This window comes from Mustela putorius, unplaced genomic scaffold (genome assembly GCF_011764305.1).
Source record: "Mustela putorius furo isolate JIRA1106 unplaced genomic scaffold, ASM1176430v1.1 tig00000127_pilon_pilon_pilon, whole genome shotgun sequence".
NCBI classification, from domain to species: Eukaryota; Metazoa; Chordata; class Mammalia; order Carnivora; family Mustelidae; genus Mustela; species Mustela putorius.
In genome coordinates this window covers 2,397,720-2,422,317 of record NW_025421288.1, presented here as the reverse complement: position 1 = coordinate 2,422,317, position 24,598 = coordinate 2,397,720, and the positions used below count along the sequence as shown (strand labels likewise).

The 24,598-nt window shown below is 35.5% G+C and overlaps 1 pseudogene; it reads right to left on the bottom strand.

The window, feature by feature from the left end:
- Nucleotides 1-11,422: 11,422 nt before the first annotated feature.
- LOC123388477 lies at nt 11,423-12,351 on the bottom strand (annotated as a pseudogene).
- Between the last annotated feature and the right edge of the window lie 12,247 nt (nt 12,352-24,598).

Below are 24,598 nucleotides of genomic sequence, written 5' to 3'. Positions count from 1 at the left end.
ACTGCTGTGTTCAAAATGATGTGGTATTTTCATCAAGATACCTGAGAAGACCAACAAAGCAGACTACAGAGCCCAGTAGTAGACCCACACATATATGGTCCACTAATCTCAGCAAAAGTCTACAGTCAATTCAGTGGTGAAAAAATATTTTTTGCAAAAAATGAGGGTGGAAATATTGAGCATCTTTACTGCACAAAACAAAACAAAATTAAAAAAGGAGAGAAAATTTTATTTTTTTTTTTTATTTTTTTTTTTTAAAGATTTTATTTATTTATTTGAGAGAGAGACAGTGAGAGAGAGCATGAGCGAGGAGAAGGTCAGAGGGAGAAGCAGACTCCCCATAAATTGGAGCTGGGAGCCTGATGCGGGACTCGATCCCGGGACTCCGGGATCATGACCTGAGCCGAAAGCAGTTGTCCAACCAACTGAGCCACCCAGGTGTCCCGAAAATTTTAATCTATATATCACAACTGTATAAATTTATTTAAAATGACTTAGAGCTACATGGACTTACAGTTACATATTTCGTGTGTGTGTGAGTGTGTGTGTGTGTGTGTGTGTGTGTATGAAATGTAAAAGTTAAAAAATGGTGTAAAACATGAGAAGATCTTCATGACCTTGGATTACAAGAAAAATTTTCTAAACACGTGGCACGAGTGTGTCCCAAAGAGGAATCCCTTGGTGGTGGGGAAGTTGGTTGAGCATTGGAATCCAGGGTTGGACTCAGGTGGTGACTTGCTGGACTCAGCACTCAGGGTGCAGTCAGCGATTTCTTTCCTTCTCCTTCTACCCTTCCACCATGCTCATTATCTCTCTCTCCTTCTAAAATAAATAAATATATCCAAAAAAAACAAAGTGTCCATAAAAAGTGATGATTTGCACTTCACCATAATTACAATTATGCAACAGAACTAGTATATAGAAAGGGATGAACGAAACAGTTGAGGATGTGAATTAACTGGTATCCTTCTCTAAGGGTTTTCCACATGTGTGTGTACAGGAGAAAGAGATATGACCATCTGTCTTCTGGCATGGATTGGTGCAGGCTAGCTCTGGAGCACAGCTTGGTCAACACTGGATATTACTCTGGTGTAGACAAGCTCTAAATCACTGGGTTATCATGTCCTTTAAGAAGATGTGCTAGAATCTCTCATTTCCTTAGGGTTATTAAACATTTAAAGCTCCAAACGAAGCAGGAAAATAGAATAAACATTTTCTTGCTCCAGTTGTTTACTGGCTATTTGAGCTAGTAATTCAACCTTTAAAACCTTCTGTGTTTTTATCTACATAGTAAAGCTAATAATATGTGTGTCAAGATATGCAGTATTATGAACATTAAGTAATACAATGAGCTTAATCTCACCAACAATCTCTCAGAGGATTTTTGTTATCCTTTGGCTGAGTAGATTGATCTGAAACAGATTAAATATTATAAAATTTGATTTCCTGACCTTTCTTGCATGCAAAAACATCACACGCATGGGTTGGCATGTGGAAGAGAGAGCCTGGAGTGGCTTCGGTGCAGGCAGATGAGGCTGAGTCTAAACCACCTGTGACTAGTCACTGAGCAGAGAAAGAATCAGATGGGAAACACATTAAAGGATTTGCTGTACTTGGCTCCTTTGTCTGATGTTTCCACATTCTTTGTGCATTTCCTCCCTCCCAAATTATGGAGAAGAGCTGTTTATATCTTTCTTTCTTTTTTCTTCTTCTTTTTTTGTCTTCCATCATCCCATTCATCAATGCTAACATCAAACCAATAAAATATCACAAATAATTGATTTCATTTATCTACCTGCCCTGCACACCAAAGATCTCGATAATTTCCTAAAAAAGGACTGAAACTAGTCCCTTTCAGGACTAGTTTGTCCTGCTTGTCCTGCTTCATCTCAGCTTTTCCTGCACTAACCTGATGCTATTATAGGCTACAATTTCCCTCCTATTCTTCAGAAAGCTGGAGCACAGGGAAATCACCCTCTATAGCCTTTTGAGGTCTTCAGGGAAAAGGGGCCAATTTTTCCCATAGAGGCAACTGCAGAAAGTTTATACTTAAGAGCACCAAGCACGATAATGTGACAATGGCTTTGCAACTTTTGGGCCAAGACCTGTCTAGAAATGTCTTTGGGGTTATAATTACATAAAGATTTCAAAGATCTATAGATTTTCACATTGTCCTATAAGTTTGTATTCTGTTCCTCTGAACCAAATTGTCTTCAGGCATATGCATAAAATAAAGGGAGGATTTTTAGGACCTATATACTCATATTAGGTTTTGCAGGAATTTAAAAACCCATTTTTTTTTGTTTGTTTGTTTGTTTGTTTTTCCCTTCTGAGTTATCATTAAGCAGCTAAATCAGCTTTCAAAATTCTCAGGCTGCTTTCCTGAGGGATGAAGATCCACTTCTTGCACCACTGAGTCTTGGTGACTATTGAAGCCACGTCCCTTATAAACTGTAGAAAGTTTAAGACATGTTGAATATATTTCCAGAGAATTCATCTAGATTTATTTCAATTCTAGGTTTCTCTCCACATATGACTCCAGAATTTGGTACTAAAGACAAACTGGCAGAGTGAGTATCTGAAGACAGAATGCTTCTTGATACAGCCCCAAATCTAACCAGACAGCCACTGAGTCCTTATGGATAGTGAATTAGTTTTGTCACCTTGGTTTGGGAAGGGTCCCACTACACATGTGCTAGGCTAATTATGTTGGTTTTAAAAAACACATTTATTTCATATAATTTCACTCTAAAGCATCTAACTTTTTTTGCTGCATATGAGAATTTGATTACTCTAAGAAAGTTTTAGCATACCTTAGTTTCAATGACACATTTGCTATAAACAAAATTCTGCCTTTTGTGGAGCAAAACAATAGAGTTAGATAAACAATCTTCAGGTAGGCAGTGAATTTTATTGTTTCCCCAACTCTTCAATATAAGCAGTCCTCCATATTCCTATTTTAAAAAGACCAGTTTGGGTGCCCGTGTGGCTCAGTTGATAAAGTGTCTGGCTTAAGCTCAGGTCATGGTACCAGGGTCCTAGGATCGAGTCCCGTATCAGACTCCCTGCTCTGCTGAGAGCCTGCTTCTCCCTCTCCCTCTGCTCCTCTCCTTCTTGTTCTCTCTCTCACTCTCTCTCTCTGTGTCAAATAAATAAATGAAATATTTTTAAAAGACCAGTTTATGCTTTAACATGTACAATAACAAAGATTTCTAATATTTCAAAACATCTGCCTTCCTAAAACAGTACTTTCATCTGAGTCAAACATGGTAAGTTTATAGCACCCTACCTTCTGTTACACTAAGGAAAGTTTGAATGTGTGAAAGAAACCTTGATTTAAATATGAAAGGTTCTTTTCCTTCATAAATAGCATAACCCAAAATGTACGCATAGTGTGTATTGAGAAATACCAAAAAGCAATCATTTGCATAACTTTCTGTAAGGAAAAAAAATAGACTAGTGATTAGTGTTAAGGAACAGTCTAAGGCCGGTTGATTAACATATTAACAGAGTTTCAGTAACAAATTGTTTGAATTGGAATTAATCATGATCATACTTGTTAAACCCATGTTATGAATGTTCTTTTTCATTTCCTTTATTTCTCCACTGATTGTGTGTGCACGCACATGACAATCTGTGGTCCTAAACTAATCACTCAGTGAGGAAAGACCATAAAACAAAAGTGACAGTTTCGAGCCATACATGTCACTAGCTATTTTGTATTACCTCATGTATTCCTCACTAAAATTATGAATTTTGTAATGATATCTTAGTTGTGAAATGAAGAAGAGGAAGTGTAAAGTGATGAAGCCATGTGCTCAAGGATCACACCAGTCAGTTGATTTGAGATGCCTCAGCGTTTCTGCCCCTTTCTGTGTTGCTGCCGTTTCAACCCCTTGCTCAGGGGTTGCCTCAAGTTCTTTATTTACCAATTGTGCCTTCAGTTTTTCTGTGGGAGGAGTCGTCAGCATCACTCTGTTGTCTGATGAAAGTAAATCTCCTCAACTGACTTTTCCCTCTTCCTTTTATCTTTCCTAACAGCCCTGATCATGGGTAACTTTCCTCAGAATATAGGCTGGTGTTTTGTGCTATTGGAGGTGAAACTCCAATGATGATCCAGAAAACACGCAGGAATCCTGATGAGGAATTTGCATTTTTGTAAAACTGAAAGCAAACCATTTCAAATGTTTTAGAATCAGCAAATCCTAGAATACATGTGTATATTAAATGTTCTGTACCTCTTTACTTACATGAATTCTCAAAAAGACAGGTAGAATGAATGCCAGTTAAAACCCATCGACTGGCATACTGTTTTTTGCTCAGGGTGAGAATCGACAGTTTTTCCATACCGTCCTTCATGACATCCCTATCAGTGCTCTCCCAGGAAAGACAGCCCCAGATTGAAACAGGATTTCTGTCTTTTTACATTTATAGTGTATTACTTTTCAGTTCTGAGAAATTACTTAAATTCTCTTGTTATGTCTCTTCTGCTTAGAATCAGAATTGAATTGGTCAAGTGATTTCCACATTTTTATTATTCGTAGTCTACTTAGATAATAGCTGCCTATAAATCAACTTGTTTTAGTAATTAGGTATATCTGAAACATTAATATTGTTTCTACCTCATAAACAAAGATTAGTATCTGTTGCAATAAGTAGAAGATTAGTCAATGATCCTCATACTCCTAAACACTACGTGATTATCATGAACAGGACAAGGTGCCATCTCCTAGTCTTAGCTGCTTGGGCTGGTGGGGTCATCCATGGCTTACCTCTGTTTTCTACTGCAATTGGTTTGCCCTTCTGTGGTCCTAATGAAATCCATCACTACTATTGTGATAGGTTTCCTTTGCTAAGGATGGATTGTACTGATCTTTACATCACAAGGGTCTTTGTGGTTGCCTTTTCAAGTATGGTTTCCTTAGTAACCTTTATTGTCTTTTTTGTTTCTTATGGGATAATATTGTTCACTTTAAGAAATCTTTTAGCTGAGGGAAGACGCAAAGCCCTCTCCACCTTTTGGTCTCATGTCACTGTGGTCATCTTATTTTTGGGGAAAGTAATCTTTGTCTACCTTTTGGCCACCAACTACTCTTCCCGAGGACAAAATATTTGCTCTATTTTACAACATCATTGCTCCTATGTTCGATCCCTTAATCTATACTCTGAGAAATTCAGAGGTGAAAAAAGCCATGAGAAAGGTGTGGTGGACATGATTAATATCAAAGGAGGTACACTGTTAATTTGAAGAAGTGTATTGGCTATTCAACTCTGAGAAAGAAAAGAGGGAGACATGAATGAATGTCAGGGACTAATCATGGAGTTTGTGGACCATCACTGTTATGAGGGGAATGAATGGATGCGATAGGACTATAGGATTAAAGTAACTGAGCAAATCCTTGTTCTTGCATACCAAAATTAACTGGAAGCTTTGTTAATTTTATGGGTTATTAAGATGGCATAGGTAGAGCGACAGGCATGAAAAACAATTGAGTGAAAGCAAATAAATCAGTGAATTATAAAGGGAAATAACTCAATGATAGTTTTCTTAATACATTGTACTTAGAGGCAAGACTGCACAATGACAGACATTCTCTGGTAGTTCAGAAGTTGTAATGTTAAAAAAACAATAATAATAATAATTTAAAATGAAAAGATTAATTTAAATTTCTGATAGAACATTGCTTGGTTCATACAGAAATCATTGTACAAATGAATAAGTATTTAGAGTAGAATCCATTTTTTTAAATATTTCATTTATTTATTTATTTATTTATTTATTATTTATTATTTTGAGAGTGAAAGAGAGCACATGTGTGAGCAGGAACAGGAGCAGGGGGTTAGAAGTGGCAGAGTATAGAGGGAGAAAGGGAAGCAGACTCCCCACTGATCAGGGATCCAGAGGCAGGGCTCCATCCTAGGAGTCTGGCATCACAACCTGAGCTCAGCAGGGAGCCTGCTTCCTTTCATCTCTCTGCTGCCTCTCTACCTATTTGTGATCTCTGTCTGCCAAATAAATAAATAAAATCTTAAAAAAAAAAGTCACAAATTATGAGTACACCTGAAGGCCTCTTCATACTTCTTTATAAAGACCACCTTTGGAAAGTAATCACTATCCTTATCTATAAAATGGATGAAGTTTTCCTAGAGTTTGAATTTGTAAAAAATAAGTAATGCAGATTTTACTCTTCAGTGTGTGTTTTCTCAGTATGTTCATGAGACTCTTTCTTTATGATTTATCTGTTTCCTGATTATTTTCATTGATCAGGGGCATCGCACTGCATGGATATGTGACAACTGACCCATTCCTTTATTGCTAGACATTCAGGGATTTCGTTTGCAAGGATATTGTCTGTACAGGGGCTTTGAATATTTTAAAACATGTCTTTTGTTGACTGTACATCATCTCTTGATATACGCTTTATACAAAACATACAGGTAACTCCTAGGGCATGAAAAAATTGTAACTGAAAGCATGAAAAAGATAGAATAGTCAAAATACAGTTGTATTTGTTTTATATTTTATATTTTATTTTTATTTTTAAAAGATTTATTTTATTTACTTATTTGAAGGAGAAAGGGAGAGACCACAAGAAGGGAAGTGGCAGGTAGAGGAAGCCTTCCTCTGCAGGCTTCCCGCAGAGCAGGGAGACCTATGACAGGCTGGATCCTAGGACCCTGGAAACATGACCTGAGCTGAACGCAGACACTTATCCAACTGAACCACCCAGACACTCAGTATGCAGTAGTGTAGGAAGCAGCCAGATACATAAAAAACAGTACATTCATCAGCTGTTGAGTATGAGTTATTTAAAATAATTTATTCTATTTTATTCCACATGTATATTCCCAACAAATGTCAAAATATCTGAGTCATTCAGAGCAATGTATCTAATGACAATGCAGATAAGGTGTGAAACAATAATAACAGGGTAACTTTCAATTGCAAATATATGCTAATTTAGAAACATTGTTAATAAAAAGTAAAAGAAAATCAAAATAGAAATTAGAGAATAATTAAAAATAAAGTTAATACAACCACTATTTATCAAAAAGATATGCCAATGTTAGGGGTAAATCCTTAGCTTGTTTTCAAACACCAAATACATTATTACATCAATAAAACATTTGTTACCATCTAATTGTTACTGCACTTCAGATTAGCCAGAGCAGGAGGTGTTGAATATCAGTGCTAGATCATTAAATTCTCCACCTGAACCTAATATTATGCTCATGTTAACTAACTGGAATTTTTTTTAATTTTTTATTTTTTATAAACATATCTTTTTATCCTCAGGGGTACAGGTCTGTGAATCACCAGGTTTACACACTTCACAGCACTCACCAAAGCACATACCCTCCCCAATGTCCATAATCCAACCCCCTTCTCTCAACCCTCCTCCCCCCAGCAACCCTCAGTTTGTTTTGTGAGATTAAGAGTCACTTATGGTTTGTCTCCTTCCCAATTCCATCTTGTTTCATTGATTCTTCTTCTACCCACTTAAGCCCCCATGTTGCATCACCACTTCCTCATATCAGGGAGATCATATGATAGTTGTCTTTCTCTGCTTGACTTATTTCGCTAAGCATGATACGCTCTAGTTCCATCCATGTTGTCGCAAATGGCAAGATTTCAATTCTTTTGATGGCTGCATAGTATTCCATTGTGTATATATACCACATCTTCTTGATCCATTCATCTGTTGATGGACATCTAGATTCTTTCCATAGTTTGGCTATTGTGGACATTGCTGCTATAAACATTTGGGTGCACGTGCCCCAACTAACTGGAATTTTAATAAAAACTTGAAAAAAAAACACCTTAATTTTAAAAATGCTGAAAATATTCCCTATATATAAATAAATAAATAAATAATACATTTTAAAAAAATGAATGAAATGTCAGTTGTTGTTGAGGTTGCAGAGAAATGGGATCATAATTGCTGGTGAAAATGTAACTTAGCAACATTATTTTTGAAAACCCCTTGTCAGTTTCCTAAAATGCTAGCATACAGTTATCTTCTAACACAGCAATCCCACTCTTAGGTATCAACCCAAGAGAAATGATAATTTATGTCTACCCTACATCTTCTACATGAGTGTTCACAGTAGGATAATTCACTATGGTCCTTAAGTGGACACAATTCAAATGTTCATCAGCTAGTGAGTAAGTATACAAAATGTAGTAGACCTATACAGTGGGATACTATTCTTTCTAAGGGGGAACAAACAACTAATAATACAATGTGATAAACCTCTAAAACAGTACAGTAAAGGAAGAAGATAGTATCATCTCTTAAAAATATTGTTTTTAAAAATCTATTTCTCTCCTGGTTATGTTATGTGGTATCATAAATGGATCAAGTGGGAAAATGAGGTGTCCTTGAGATTCCCTAGATCTCTGACCAAAACTCTGCAGATTCATTATGTACCAACAGTAGCTGTCAATGTGCATAAAACTTGGATCCTATGTTCCATTCTGTACTCAGAAATGAAAATTTTCATGTTAAATGTATTGATTTCCACTTACCTCAGCTGTTTACCCTCCATTTTTATTTTATTTATTTTTTTAAAAAATTATGTATTTACTTGTCAGTGAGAGAGACAGCAAGAGAGAGAACGCAAGCAGGGGAAGCCGGAGAGGAAGAAACAGGCTTCTGGCCAAGCAGGGAGCCCAATGCAGGGCTTGATCCCGGGATGCGGGAATCATGACTTGAGCCAAAGGCAAACCCTTAATGACTGAGTCACCCAGGTCCCCTTACCCAACATTTTAAATCTCATCCCCTCTACTTCTTCCCTTAGTAGCTGTCCAGTCTCTTCAGAGATGAATCTGTATTCCATCTTTGCTACCTTATCACATAGGAAGATGTGATTGTTATGTCACTCCTTCCCATCCAGAAAACTGGGATTCACATTTCTCTCCAAATGGTAATAGGTTTACTTGTGAATGTGAGTCCTTAGACTTGAAGAACAAAGGAAACAGTATTCTAACAGACAGTTATGATTCCATTGCTCACACCTCCGTAACTGTGGGTAATGACCCAGTGTTCTTGGAATCATCTAAATTTATGTAAGCATTTGTTGTATGTAGAATTCATCATAAGTTGACCAGAGCACAGTTTTTTGATCTTAGAATTCACAGTGATAAATGGGACTCCATATCTTTATGTCAGGTCAAACGTGCAAGCCATAAATTCTGAACCTGTCATATTTTGATTGTGTGGTTTACACCAATTGGTTTCAAGTCCATGGGCCTTCTTGAATTACTTAATCTGAACATTTTTAATAAGAAAATGACTCAAAGGAGGTTTTTTTTTTTTTAGCAATACATCCATTAGGATGGCCAAAATATGGGGCATCATCACCAACAGATGCTGGTGAGGATATGGAACAAGAACTCTTATTTATTGCTGATGGGAAAGCAAAATGGTGCTACCAGTTGGAAAGGCAATTTGCCATTTTGTTACAGAACTTAAAAAATTTAGCAATCCCACACCTTGGCATTTACCCAAAGGAGTTAAAAAGTTATATCTACAAAAAAACCCTGCACACACATGTTTAACAGCATCTTTATTCACAATTGTCCATACAACTGGAAGCAGCCAAGATGTCCTTCAGTAGGTGAGGATAAGTAAACTGCAACATCAGACAGTGGGGTATTATTCATTGCCAACAGAAATGAGCTACAGGCCATAAAAAGTTATGAAGACCCTTCCAATGTGTTCCTCATGGTACTTGGCATTCAACTCTTTCACATATATGAGACTTTTCTTGATCTTCACTGTCACTAACTTTCTGGTTTCATGTCTTACTAGACTTTTAGGAGCTCAGGGTTCAGCTTATAACCCCACACATAGAAGAAGCTCAATAATTAATTACTGAATGAATAGATGAGCCAATAGCCACAGCATATTGAAATGATTGTGTTTTCTGCATACTCTTTTTCACCTTTGGTCTTTGTTATGCAACAAAGGGAATATTCTCATCCTAACACATGTTTATTCACTCTCATGATTTCCTTTCCTCCTTTGTGCCCATTTTTGATGTTTTCATCTAGGAAATCTTCCTGACCCCCTGATCTTTGTTGTGTGTCCCTCAAACATGCTTTCATTGTCCCCCTGTGCTGCCACTCCCTTCCCATTTATAACATGGTCTTATCCTATTTTGCTCCCCACTGGGTATCTCTTATTAGATCTGAAGCTTTTTGATTGCAAGAACTTTGATCTACTTATTCACCACTGAAGGCCCAGCAACCATCAATGTGTCTGATATATTTTCTGTCTAGAAATAACTATTGATTAATGAATGGGGAATATTATACACACACACACACACACACACACACACAAACACAGATATATAAATGGAATATATTTTTCCTGAAGTTGTATAGATGGAACCACTTATTTTGTGTATAGATGGAACCACTTATTTTTTAAAACTTTTCATAATGAAATGTTACCTAGAAATAATTTAATTAACAGAGAAAGATGGCCTCACAGCTCATTCATATGATGATGAAATCTTGCTGAAAGCAGGGAAAATATCAATGTAAAATATTTGCTCCTTCATTGAGAATCTCAGCTTCAATATTTGTAAATATATAGTTTAATCAGGAGTTCAAAAAATTGTCATTTCTCAAAGAAATCTTGCTCCAAATATGAGTCTGAATCAGATAAAAGCAGGAAAAAAAGTCCCTTGTCTCCACTAATATTTCTTTGGTCTAAATTTTCTTGACATTATTCAGCTTCCTTCATGCCATTATTCACTCATTCAATATTTATTGTGCCCTAGACGTGCTGACTTGTAGAAATGATTCTTAACAAATACTCAAGTAATGTTTAAAGTGTGATTTTATTTAATAGAAATTCTCTCAGATAATAAGATGTTCATTAGAGTCATGATTCTTTGTAATGGGTTAGCAGCCTATGAAGGGTAACTTGAACAATACTATGTGACTCTGAAGTCTACAAAGGAATTTGGAAAGTTGGGGTAATCTTCATTACCCCTCATAGGTTAAAGGGCTCTCCACTTTTATAATGCTATAGTCATTTTATATCCTAATTTTATAGGAAGCATGTCATCATCAATGCTGTTATATAAAAATGAGCAGAATTCTTGATAAAATATGTTAGATTTTATAGATAGTGAATATTCATAGTGATTATGAATATATATATGCCAATACTACATGCTGTATATATACATATATATCTATATATATGCGTGTGTGTATGTATATATGTAAAAAGCTATGGTAATTTTTTTGTTCCTTGCACAGATTTCTGCTCCACTCAGTTCAGAAGTTATCATTCATACTAGTTTGTTATTTCTTTATTTGGTAGGTATTCCTTTCTGAGAACTTCCAAAATGTTCTTTTGACCTTTGTTTTCATTGAATCAGTGTTGAGCTCTAGGCATATTTATTTATTACTTGAAATAGCTTTTCTACTACACAATATCCTAATGGCATTTTTCATCTGATCATTTCTTAAGGTATAGATTAAGGGGTTTAACATTGGTGTTATCATAGTGTAGAATACTGTGACTGCTTTATCAATTGATAAAGTAGTCACAGGTCTCATGTACTCAAATATGCAGGGCACAAAGAATAGGATAACTACTGTGATGTGGGAGACACAGGTGGAGAGGGCTTTACGCTTTGCCTCCAAGCTGTGGTTCCTTAGGGAGTACAGAATGACCACATAGGAGATGACCAAGAGGAGGAAGAGGAAAACACAGATGAAACCACTGCTGGCAGCAACAAAGATCCCTAGGGTGTGGGTATCAGTGCAAGCAAGATTAAGCAAAGGGTTAAGATCACACATAAAGTGATCTATGACATTAGGGCCACAGAAGGGTAAAGGGATGATAAAGAGGATCTGTATGGCTGATGGAGAATGCCTCCCACCCACGCCACTCCCATTAACAGGCCACACACCCGCCAATTCATGATGGTCGTGTAGTGCAATGGTTTGCAGATGGCCACATAGTGGTCATAGGCCATCACAGTAAGTAGGATGATATCAGCACCTGCAAAGAAATGTCCTCCAAAGATTTGGATTATACAGGCATTGAATGTGGTGGTCTTCTTTTCACGGAGTGAATCTATGATCAGTTTAGGGGTAATAACAGAAGTATAACAGGCATCAATGAAAGAGAGATAGGCCAGGAAATAGTACATGGGAGACCCCAATAATGGGCTGGTAGTGATAGTGACCACGGTGAGCATATTTCCTACCTCAGAGATGATGTAAATCACCAAAAAGACAACAAATATGATTTTCTGCATCTTTGGATTCTCTGTGAGGCCCAGAAGAACAAACTCCGTCACGTTGTTTCTATTCTCCATTATTTCATATTATGAATAATTGCATTACCTGAAAAAAATTCCTTTTTATTAATGTAACCTTGAATGTATTAAGCTTTTTCATCTAGTAAGTAAAACATACCTAGATTCTATTGAATTGTGGATTCTCATATGGTTTTCTGAGATAGAAAACAAATTATGAATTCTTTATGATTATGTAAATTATTTACTCATTGAAATTTCTGTTGAGTATGGCCATAGGGAACTTTGTAAACACACAGGCAGGAGATCATTTGTGCACATTTCGTCATCTGAGGTAATTAGTCATGTAATAGGAATACATTAAGTAAGAAATTGAATACATTAAGTAAGAAAAGGGAGGTGGTTTATGATGTACAAGCTGTGAATGCAATGGTAGGAATTTTACCTTTATCCTTGGGAAATGGGAAACCATGAGAAGACAGTAAGAATATACAAGGAAAAGTGAAGAGGAATTTGAGGAAGAGATAATAAGGGATAAAATTTTAATAAAGATCTTCATGTGTCTTGGATGAAGTGGGGTAAGGTTCAGTAAGAGTTTGGAAGCCAGAGATAGAAACCCCAGTTAAGAGATTATTTATTATAGTTTACATAGTATTAACAGGGTGTTGATTGTCAGTACGTAAAGTATAAAAATCTACTATAAAATAATTAATAATGTTTATTTTTATATACAATAATATTATATTTGCTTATTATACATATATAGAGAGAGTTTAATAGTTGATTAATATGTTCATGTATGAAAGCAAATGTTGTATAGATAGGATCTCATTAAATACTGATAACATCCCATTTGTTTGGTGTTATTCCATCCATTTTGAGATGAGCAATCAGTGTCAGAGAATTAGGTTGATGGTAATAATAACAATAACAATATTCACTAAAAGTGAATATTTAGTGGCTGTCAGTGCTTTTTGAAGATGTTTATTGAATTAATCCCCACCACAAACCTGTAAGATAATTCCAGCTCTTGTTTTGGCAATTATTTTATATTTTAAGTAATAGAAACATAGAGGAGGTAAAGATTCTGCCAAGATCAAGATGCTAATTAAGAGCAAGAACTAAGATTAGTTCAGAATATACTTTTTCATGGTTTTCCTCCAAATTATTACCCATGCCCTATATTGTTATAATTAACAACATTGAACTAATTATATTTTTCTTATATGACCACAATAAATGTAATCGCTTTATTACTACTTTGGAGGCCAGTGTCTATAACACAATTTCATTAGGGTGCACACACACACACACACAAACACAGACACACAGAAATGCTTGAACTCCCAACTATCAAGTAAAAAAAAAAATAATAAAAATGAAAAAGTCAAATAAAAATTTAAAAATGTGGTACTATGTTTATTGAAAGCTCTTTTTGTCTTGACTTCTCCCTCAGACTTAGTTCTCCCTACTCTAATCCATCTGCAACGCAAACCATCTGATTTTTTGGGTTTTGGTTTTGAGTTTTGGGTTTTGGGGTGTTTATTTTTAGTTTTCTGTCAAGCTTTCAAACCATCTGTTAAATGTTGAAAAGGATTTCCACTGTGGTTAAGTGCTTTGGTTTGAAAATCAAAAAGACAAGATTAGAATTCGGATTTTTCCACTTGCATCTTCTTTTATCTGGAGTACCTTCCTAGCACATTACATCCTTGTTTTCTCATGTATAAAGCAGGATTAATCATATCCACATGAAATATTTTCATGAGAATTGTTTAAGGAAACCTCCTTGAACATATCACCACTGTGTTGTATGCACAGAGAACTTTCATCTATTTTGTAACTGTGTAGGCACCTAGGATATAGGAATTATTGACATTTTGAGTGATAATTATGCAATCACTTAACTGTGCAAGAAGTTCAGGAAGAATCCTCTCCATTTTACTTTTAAAGAAGGCACAAAGATTCAATTATCCATAGCCTTTGTTACAAAAAAGGATTCTCCATTCATGCTTGGATAGCACAGCTGATGCTATGTGTCCTTATTATTCATACTATGCCTCTTCTATGTGAGAAGTGTATTTCCATTGTGTTTTCACTCTCATGATTAGTCTAGATTATTAAACTAGTTGTCTCATTGCAAACGCATGCTGTTTAGTGACAAAGAGCAGGGTCCAATAATTGGCTTCAATTCCTTGAGTATCAATTTTTTTTTTCTGTCAGTTTAGGTGAATGATATTTACCAACTATCCTTTGAAGAAATGGGGTGAGGATGGAATACTTGAATACTATATTTAAAGGGACTGAAACAATGATTAATATATATGGGAGGCAAAAATATATAAGATGCATCAGCAATTTTGAACACTTACCTTACAGGCTTAGAAGATCTTAATGATGTTTGGAGGTGTTCAGAAATAATCCCATCTTCAAACTGACCTCCTCTCAGATAGGTAACTTTCAATATGAAAAATAAGACACACCCAGTAGGAGACTAGTCAAATAATTTGATATCAAATCAAGTTTTTAAGAATGTGTTTTTATCAATCAAACGCTTCCCTTCCTTCTATCCTAAAGACTCAAAAAAATTTTTACAGAACACTTGGGATTTCAATTTAGAATGGATTATTTTAGAAAAAAATATGGAGACGTCATCTACAGATGGCTCTTGTCCCATAGGCAAGAAGCAAGGTATATGGAGTAAGCACATTCAAATGGGTCATTCTGAGCGTGAGAATCTTGCTCTGTAAATGGAATCAACAAAAATCATATTCACCTTACATTGCATGCATATTTAAAGAGTTTTCCATAGGTTCAAGGACCTTGTCATGGTGTTGTTACTTTTTCTCCTAGGAATTAATTATTTCATCTGACAGAAATAATTTGTCTTATAAACCATGCTGAAGAGAGATGTTTAACAAACATCCAGGTTTGAATAAGGAGTTGCATGCCCCATACTTGGAATCCAAACACATAGGAATATCCTTTCTCTAAATGGACCTGAGCTTCTAAGAATGTAGAATGTTAGGCAAGTAGAAAAATGGCATAATTCCAGTGTGGTGACCTGTGATATAGCTAACCTATTGATTCCTGTCACAGAGAGAACTTCTGCCTCCTCAGCAATAATACAACTTCTCTGGAACCTGCTACGGATTGTTTGAGAGCTAGAGCACTGAGGGCATGAAATCAATGGCCCGCATTTTAAGGTTCTTGACTCCAAAAGCTGTTTTTGTTTGTTTGTTTTCACAATCACTAGGAGACAGGAAGTAAAAACTAACTCTAAGAAGCTCCCAACTGGTTATCTTTGGGATTCATGGTTTGTTCAGCATAGAATACTTGGCACCATTAAAATTGTGGAGGCAACCCATGGAATGGGAGAAGATATTTGCAAATGACAGTACAGACAAAAGGTTGATATCCAGGATCTATAAAGAACTCCTCAAACTCAGCACACACAAAACAGACAATCATATCAAAAAATGGGCAGAAGATATGAACAGACACTTCTTCAATGAATGCATACAAATGGGTATCAGATACATGAAAAAATGTTCATCATCACTAGCCATCAGGGAGATTCAAATTAAAACCACATTGAGATATCACCTTACACCAGTTCGAATGGCCAAAATTAGCAAGACAGGAAACAACATGTGTTGGAGGGGATGTGAAGAAAGGGGAACCCTCTTCCACTGTTGGTGGGAATGCAAGTTGGTGCAGCCTCTTTGGAGAACAGTGTGGAGATTCCTCAAGAAATTAAAAATAGAACTTCCCTATGACCCTGCCACTGCACTCCTGGGTATTTACCTCAAAGATACAGATGTCGTGAAAAGAAGGGCCATCTGTACCCCAATGTTTATAGCAGCAATGGCCATGGTCGCCAAACTGTGGAAAGAACCAAGATGCCTTTCAATGGACGAATGGATAAGGAAGATGTGATCCATATACACGATGGAGTATTATGCCTCCATCAGAAAGGACGATGAATACCCAACTTTTGTAGCAACATGGACAGGACTGGAAGAGATTATGCTGAGTGAAATAAGTCAAGCAGAGAGAGTCAATTATCATATGGTTTCACTTATTTTTGGAGCATAACAAATAGCATGGAGGACATGGGGAGATAGAGAGGAGAAGGGAGTTGGGGGAAATTGGAAGGGGAGGTGAACCATGAGAGACTATGGACTCTGAAAAACAATCTGAGGGTTTTGAAGAGGCAGGGGGTGGGAGGTCGGGGTACCAGGTGGTGGGTATTAGAGAGGGCACAGATTGCATGGAGCACTGGGTGTGGTACAAAAACAATGAATACTGTTATGCTGAAAATAAATTTATAAAAATTAAAAAAAAAAAACACAAGATGATTCCCAATTGTTCTACAACTTTGTCACTTAGTACTGTTGTTTCCTTTGGGTAACTCTAGGAGACCTGTGGTGATGTATTTTTGTGATTTTAATTTGCTTTCCCTGATGACTAATGGCGGTGAGATTTTGTTTTTCATCTTATTGTTAGACTTTTGTATGCTTTTGTTCAAGTCCTTTGCATAATTTAAACGTAAGATTTCTAGTTTTCTTATTACTAAGTTTTAAATGTTCTTTATATATAATACAGGTGTTTGTCATATAGATGTTATGTATATCTACAAAATGTTCACCTAATCCATAGATTGCCTCTTCATTTTTACTAATGGTGTTACCTGATAAGCACTGGATTTTAAAACTTTGACAAATTCCAATTTTAAATTTGTTCTTAAGGTTTATGATTATTTTGTATCTAATAAATATTGGTCTCCTCCCAAGATCAAAAGATTTCTTTGGCAGTTTTTATAGATTTAGCTTCAACATGTGACCTCACACTCATTTTGAGTTCATTTTTGTGTATGGTATGAGATGAGGTTGTGGTTTAGATTTTTTTTCCCCCTCATAGATCTGGTAGAATTTGTGGAATAGTCTACATTTTCCCCCATCTGAATTACCTGACCTCTCTGTAAAAATTCATGTAATTAGGCCTATTTCTGTGCATTCTATTGGTTTCAAATCTCAGTGTTTAACTTTGGGCCAATACCACACAGCATTGATTATGGGTGCTTAATAGCAATTCTTGAATTTCGATAGAGTAAGCATCCGAACTACATTGTGTGTGTGTGTGTGTGTGTGTGTGTGTGTGAATCTTCGAGATTCCTTTGAATTTGAATCTTCGAATGATTCCTTTAAAAAATACTATTGGGTGGCTCAGTGGGTATCATTTCTCAGGTATAAATCAGAATGCTTCCTCCTCTCTCTCTGCCTGCCTCTCTGCCTACTTGTGATCTCTCTCTGTCAAATAAATAAATAAAATCTTAAAATAAATAAATAAATAAATAAATAAAAAATACTATTGAGATTGTTACTGGAATTGTATTGAAAACATAGAATGACATGGTAAAAGTGGAATACTTTTTTTTATTTCATAATTTATTAAAGTCTTTAAATCACAACTATCAATTGAAATTTATCAAATAATTTTACATTAATCCAAATAGCCTTGTGATACTCCTTCATTCTCTTAACTTAGTGAATTACACTGATTTTTAAATGCTCAATCAGTCCTTTATTACTGGAATAAATTCCACATCACCATAACCAGTTATTTTGTAAGAAACATTGATGGGTTTTTTGTTTACTTGTATTCTGTGTAACGTCTTTGGGTGTGGATTCAAAAGGGATATTTGTCATATATGTATATATATATACATGTATATATACGTACATATATGTATATATACATGTACATGTATATATGTATATACATGTATATATGTATATGCATGTATATATGTATATGTATATATGTATTGCCTAAATGCCAAGTCACATTATATGCAGGACTTCTTTATTCTCAGCTTCTTTATTCTCTGTCATTTGTTCTTCTATATCGCTAATTCTTTCTTCTGCCTCATTTATCCTAGCAGTCAGAGCCTCCATTTTTTATTGCACCTCATTAAAGCTTTTTTGTTTTTGACTTGGTTAGATTTTAGTTCTTTTATTTCTCCAGAAAGGGTTTTTATATCTCCCAAGTGGGTTTCTCTAATATCTTCCATGCCTTTTTCGAGCCCGGCTGGAACCTTGAGAATGGTCATTCTGAACTCTAGATCTGACATATTACCAATGTCTGTATTGATTAAGTCCCTAGCCTTCAGTACTGCCTCTTGTTCTTTTTTTTCTGGTGAATTTTTCCGTCTTGTCATTTTGTCCAGATAAGAGTATATGAAGGAGCAAGTAAAATGCTAAAAGGGTGGCAAAGACCCCAGGAAAATATGCTTTAACCAAATCAGAAGAGATCCCAAATCGTGAAGGGGGAGAAAGGGAATAAAAAGAGGTTCAGAAAGAAAAAAAAAAAAAGAAAAGAAACAATTAAAAAAGTAAAATGAATAAAGAAAAAATATAAAAAATATATATATATATATATATATATATATATATATATAAGATAAACTTTCAGAAAGTGGTTGATTTTCTGTTTCTAGAATTGCTGTTCTTCTTCTCTTTGATCTCCCATTGGATTTGTAGGTGTTTGCAATCTTTAGATAAGCTATCTAGCTGATCTCCTGCTACCTGAAGTAGTCTTAGCCTGCTACTTCTCTGTCATCTTGACTTCTCCTTTTTTTTTTTTCCTTTTAATTTCCAGTTTGGTGGACATGTTCATCAAGTTTCTAATAATAAACTATTAAAGGATATCTGGAATAAAACTTGGTAATGGAATGTTAATTTTATGCAAAATTAAATTAATTTAATTTTTTTTTAAAGATTTTATTTATTTATTTTACAGAGAGAAATCACAAGTAGATGGAGAGGCAGGCAGAGACAGAGAGAGAGAGGGAAGCAGGCTCCCTGCTGAGCAGAGAGCCCGATGCGGGGCTCGATCCCAGGACCCTGAGATCATGACCTGAGCCGAAGGCAGCGGCTTAACCCACTGAGCCACCCAGGCGCCCCTTTTTAATATTTTGTTAAAACTTTCTAGAGTCAATTTCAGAGAGGGTAGTTTCAGTGATTAATTATATTTCCTTGTAATAATAGTCTTACAAAATGAATTAATGATAGTTTGATTTTTACTCCTCTATGAGAAATTATAAAAGACTGGGAGAGTCTATTTTGGAAAACTTTGGTAAGATGTTTCGAAACCTCAGGTGTCTGGGTGGCTCAGTTGGTTAAATGTCTGTCTTCAGCTCAGGTCATGATCCCAGGGTCCTAAGATCAAGCCCCACACATTTGGCTTCTTGCTAGGCAGGGGACAGACTCCCTGCTTTTCCCTCTCTCTTTACCCCTCCCCCAGCTTGTGTTTTGCTCACTCTCTCTTTCTCTCAAATAAATATACAAAATCTTTTAAAAAATGTTATAATTCCATTTGAAGCTCATATTTCTTTTACAGTATTATTTTTAATTAATTCTAATTTTACTAGGTATAGACTACTTTTGTAATTTTTCTGGAGTTGTGTATAGTATTTTGTAGAAACATCTTTTTTAGCTTATATATTCAAAATTATTGGCATTTAGTTGTTGATAATATTTTATATTTTTCCTCTCCCTTTTCATCATTAGTTATATTATTATTCACTAATATTGCCTAATTACCTTTTATTTCTTTTGTATTCACTCATATTGTTTAAACTTTGACTATTTTGAAAGGTTTCTCAAAGATCCAATGTGAAAATTTGTTGCTCTTTCTTTTTTTAGTTTTTGCTTCTTTTTAATTTTCACTTTGATTAACCTTATGTTTTCTCATATTACTTTTTGATCTGCTTCTGTCTTATAAAAATAAAATCCTTTTCAGATTTTCTTTTTTTCTAGTGAAAATATTAATGTTATCATTTTCTTTAAAAGTATCAGTCTCCCTATATTCTACAAACTCTGACAGGTAGTATGTTCCTTATATTTCAAGTATATGTAGATTTTTAAATTTCTAGTATGATTTCTTAATGAATTAACTGTGTTTAATAGAATAATTTTAATTTTTAATAATGTATCTGTGCATGTATTTATATTCATATCTACCTAGATCTAGATGTAGATCTACTTATAACTTTTTTTTTAAAGATTTTATTTATTTATTTGACAGACAGAGATCACAAGTAGGCAGAGAGGCAGGCAGAGAGAGAGAGGAGGAAGCAGGCTCCCTGCGGAGCAGAGAGCCCAATGCTGGACTGGATCCCAGGACCCTGAGATCATGACCTGAGCTGAAGGCAGCAGCTTAACCCACTGAGCCACCCAGGCGCCCTAGATCTACTTATAACTTTTATTGAGCTCAGATTTCTGTATAATGTCACTTTTTTAAAAACATGGTGATGCTTTTTAAAATAATTTTTAGTTAATTTTATGTATACTCCTTCCATACATACAAAAATATGTATTCCTTGTTAGATGTATGCTTTTATACAAACCTCCATAAACTTTTAATTTCTGTTGTTCAGATCTTTTATACCCTCTGGATTTAATGCCTTCTTAGGCATCCATCATAGAAAAAGAAACATTGAAATCTTCCACTTTGAAGGTGGATTCATATTTTTCTTCATGTGGATTTATCTAAACTTGCTTTATGCATTTGGAGACTAGACTGCTAAGTGTATGCCTGAGGCAGGGTCATGCAGCAAGAAGACAGAGTCAAACATCATACTTTACAGATAGTATTGTAAGAGGGTTGTAAGATGTGGACAGTTGTAGGATAATCACAAGGAATCTGTAATATCCTGGGGCTAGTGGAACTGAGTACAATTGAGTAGAGTGGGTGCACTGTAGTGGGAAGCAGAAGTAGAAATGAGCAATGCAGGAAAAAAAAAAAGTAAAATTAGACTTACATGGACTTAGCATGGACTCAGGAGGATTGCTGCTATGAACGGAGGACTCCAATTTACTCAACCTGATTCACTCAAAGTAAAAAAAAAAAAAAAAAAAAACACTAAAATAAGGAAAATAACTAATTATGCATTGTGGCATTTCCTAATTCTGAGACCCTTATATTCGATGTTACCTAGTGACATAAAACAATGTATATGACTTCTAAGATTCCAATGGTTGTAATTAGCCATTGAGAATTATTTCAAAATCTTCATGCTAATGACAATGACTCTATGTTGATGAGTAAATATTAATATTTTTCTATACTTCCTTTACATATTTAGCTCTTTACATAATGTGAGGAATTAAAAATATATGTGTGTATATAATATACATCTCCAGTTTTGGAAGAAATTATTCTAGGAGAAGATGGAGAGAATAATACATATTCACCTTACATCAGTGCTAGAAGAATACAACAGAATTGAATCATTCAGCTAATCACCCTTAAGAGATACATCAAACGGAGACTGGGTGGCTCAGTCAGTTAAGCATCCAACTCTGAATTTCAGCTTATGTCATGCTATCTAGGTCCTGGGATCCAGCTGGAGTTGGATTCTGTGCTCAGCAGGGAGTCTGCTTCAGGATTCCCTTTCTGCTTCTGACTCTCCTCATGCTATTCCCGTCTCTCTCAGATAAATCAATCAGCAAACAAACAAACAAATATATAAATCTTTAAAAATTATATAAATCAAATAAGCCTCAAGGCTGCCTATATTACCACTATAATAATACGGGCTTTATTTTTCAAATTATAATCACACACACATTGGCTGATGGAAAATGCCTGTGGGAGGTTTCCCCTGAGGACATGCACATGCTTTAATACATGTTATTCCCAAAAACGTTTTTCTGAAAGGTTCTTTGGATGAAAGATAAAAAGGAGGGTAAGAGGTGCTCCATGTCTGTTTGCTATTACATAGTACAGATACAAAAAGTAAAAGAAACCAACTGAAGGATCACCTTGATATAATATATACAAAAACATTTTATATATGTATGGATATATAGGATAAAGAGAAAATAATTGAAATTTTTATAGGTTTTCATTTTATACAGAATTTGATCCCCTAATTTAAATTTTTAAGTTCCTCTGTAATAATTGTGTTGGCAGATATTTTTAAGAGAAGGCATTCAGGAATATTGGGAATGCAATTGAGGAAGGTTTTATGCCTTTATTTGTATTTGGGAAAAGGTATCTAAGGACAATGAAAAAAGAAGTATGAACTTCCAAATCGTATGGAATAAACTGGTGATTTAGATGTAGACCTTCCTCTTAGTACTTGTGCAGCTTTGGATTCAAGATTCCTTATTTGCAAAACAAGGACAATAATACAATAGTCCCTTTTGTCCATGTTTCGAGTTTCATGGTTTCAGTTACCTGTTTTCAGCCATGGTGCAGAAGCAGAAGATCCCCATTTGATGTGTTTGGAGATGGTCAACAGCAGCCTAAAGCTATTTCCCGATGCCTGCCTCATTCACCTCACTTCATCTCATCATGTAGGCATTTTATCATCTCACATCATCATCAGAAGAAGTGTGAGTACAATAAGGGTTGCTACGCTGTGATATATTGAAAGAGAGAGGGGGGAGGGAAAGCAAGGAAAAGGGAAAGAAAGAGGAAAAGGGAGGTTTTATAGATTCCGTCCCCCACCCAAGGGGATTCCTAGAAGAAAGTTCATAGGAGCTGCTATAGATCCTTTTCCTATATCAATTTATATTTTCACAGCTTGTTTTTAAGCACTGTGGGTTGAATAGCAACCTTTAGCAACCTACCTTACCACTAAGTGGTAAGAGATGTTCAGGTTTGCACCAGTGTTCAGAACACACTCTAAACCAAGAGTTGCATTTCCTACTGTTTTGATTCTCTAGTTTTTGTTCTCTGACTTTACTGAAAAGCTACCCTGGGATTTATATATGTCCTTTAACTGATCCTATTCTTCCACATGAAATTTAGGCTTGGATCTTCCCAACTTATACATAAAGAAGTATTTTGCCAAGCTCTATGTTGAAACCAGAACAAATTTATACCAATGCCAATGTTTTTTCCTTATCCTGAATGTATGTCTAGCATAAAATCCTCAACCCACCCCATATGGTGGAATACAAAGTCAATAGGTAAAGCTGATTAGTTGATGAAGAACATCTTGTTTTCTATTTTCTTATACAACTGTGTGTTCCTCTCCACACATTTTATGGACTTGACAAGTTAGAACCATGAGACCTTGCATTGTGTATTCCCCAATGAACTCCATTTTGCTCTCAGAACAAGAAAAATAGATCCAATATTTTTACTTCCACTTATCAAACCAGGGAGGGAGGATGAAAGACAATGAATTTCTCGGTGTTAACAAGAAAAAGGTAACAAGACATAGGACCCTGGATGCTCCACTTTATGAGCAGTAGATGAGAGATCTGTTCTCCTCAACACACTCTTCCCCTCTGGTACCGTGAAAATAATGAGTTGGCATTAACAGTTTTTTAGGAAAATCATAATTTTGCTGTGGTAGACACTTGGTAATGGGTAAAATGTGATGGCTCAACATATTCTTTCTCTTCTCCTAGATCGACTGCATCTAAGTGGCTATGCTGCTTAACTGCATGGTTAAACATGCAGGATGTTCTTTCATCACTAGGGTTCTTCAACATGTCAACAGAAAACAATTGGCTCTCTGCAGTGTTCTAACATTTTAAACAGCAACCTCTAAAATGTGTCTTCAGAATGATTTGGGAAAATGGAAGGCTTTTATATAAAAGCAGCACCATGTTCCTGTATTCAGATGCTCAGATTGTACCTCTGTTTTTCCATTTCCTGCCTCTCCTGAATCGTGACAAAATCTGGTTAAAACTGAACCTCGACAAAACTACCAAGAAGGCGAGTCTCTGAATTTGTGATCAACTAATTCAGTTTATTTATTTGCTATGATTAAGAATCTTGATTGTGATTTTATATCTTGAACAAATATTTACTTCTCCTGAATGTATAGAATATGGTGTTGGATTGGGGCTTTGTAAGTTATTGTCAGTAGCATATGGAAGGGAGGAGAATTGCATAGGTTTATCTGAGTGTTAATGGCAGAGACAGGAGGTAGAAACCAGACCAAAGTCCTTTTGGTCAGTGGATAATGTAGCATAACTCTCAAGAGCACAGAATTTGGCATTTGATACAGGTCCATACCTTATGTTACTTTTTACTATCTGAATGAATTGGTGTTATTGTTGGAACACATCCAGTTGCATTCCCCCATGTATAAAAATCAGCAGAGTCACTCCTGGGTTATTATGAGTTAAATGCATTCAATATGTTCATTAAATTCCCAGGATTTAGTATGCTCTCACTAAACATCATTTGAATAATGATATCTGTCTTACACCATAAAGACTTTAAACATTAAGTACAAAAATTCCTCTGTGATCTACGTATTTTTTCATGTAAAAATACT